Genomic DNA, 1,659 nt, shown 5'->3' with positions numbered 1-1,659 from the left:
AGATAGATAGATAGATAGATAGATAGATAGATAGATAGATAGATAGATAGATAGATAGATAGATAGATAGATAGATAGATAGATAGATAGATGGATAGATAGATAGGTAGGTAGATATATATATGTATATAGATAGATAGATAGATAGATAGATAGATAGATAGATAGATAGATAGATAGATAGATAGATAGATAGATAGATAGATAGATAGATAGATAGATAGATAGATAGATTTGAAGCTTTGAAGTATGGTCTAGTTTACAGCCGTCACTTGTTGAACTACACCTGATAGCCTTTTCTGGCTATTTGTTAAATCTTCAATGTTTTCTTCACGTTTGTTAGCTAATTATTAAAGTTTCTAGATTGTGAACGAACGGATTAGATTATTATCAACAATGGCGAATTAATATTTATGAATGTCATGTTACTGTTTAATATCGATCGTATCATGTCACCTGTCGCCAGTATAAGCACTATGACATTCTGTGATTTATGGTCTTGTTAAGTGCCTTCAACAATACGCACATCTATTGTCTCAGTGCGCTGTAAAAGTTAAGAACAACTATAAACAATACACTTTACAGGTACATAAATACACAGGAGCCAGGAGAAGGGAAAAATCGAAGAAAATTATGACGACATAGTTTGATCGATGACGTATACTAACCAAAATTCTTTTAAAAAAAAACAGTAAACAAGAAATAATCACATCTTTTCACTGAACTGTCATACAAGCTATAGTGTATTGATTGTATTTTTTCAAACCATAATCTCTCACTTTGTTTACGTTGGTTTTTATTTTGAAATGATTTTCGACTCATTTTGATTTTCATGTTTACATGTCACATCATATAAATAGACCATTCCACATCATACGCCACCAACTCGCATATATAGCATTATTTGAGCTTATAGCGTTGTCGCTTATAAGAATTACATTGTACTGTTGTTACTTATATTGTTATTAGTAATAGCAATAATTGCTTTTGCTATTACTTTTGCTAACTATAGCTATTTTTATAATCACCATTATCATTGTTATATCGGAGTGTTATCGTACGAATTAGTCTAGTAGTTATGGCGCCAGGCTAGTTAGCTGGAGGCCGTGGGTTCGATTCCCACCTGAGTTACTTGCGAATTTTTTTCATAAGCATTTTGAAAACGTACTGAGTATAACACGACGTCAGGTATGGCAAACATCACTCCTATGATATTACATCGGTATATCATTTGCAATACCCGCTGTTGCGAGATCGGAATCAACACTAATCACTAAGCTTAAGCTCGGTAGTCTAGTAGTTATGGCGCTATGTTTGTTATCCCGATGAAGTGGGTTCGATTCTCACCTGAATCACTTTCGAATTTTTTCTCAAGTATTTTAGGGGCGCACTGAGTATTCGGTACTATAACACGTCAGGTAGGGCAAAATATCACTGCTATTGTCATTTTTATTATAATTATTACTATTATTTGCATTATTATTGTCATAATTTATACGGTACGATACGAGGCGATATTACTTTGTGGTAACTGACATACAGCATGGTTCAAATTACATTATTATTAATATAATCATTATCATTGTTATTATTATTATCATTATTGTATTATTAGTACTCTTGGCATTATTATTATTATTATTATTATTATTATTATTA

The sequence above is a fragment of the Anneissia japonica genome, unplaced genomic scaffold (genome assembly GCF_011630105.1).
Source record: "Anneissia japonica isolate Jap-2015-1 unplaced genomic scaffold, ASM1163010v1 scaffold287960_len3192837_cov198, whole genome shotgun sequence".
NCBI lineage: Eukaryota > Metazoa > Echinodermata > Crinoidea > Comatulida > Comatulidae > Anneissia > Anneissia japonica.
This window is presented reverse-complemented; position numbering follows the sequence as displayed.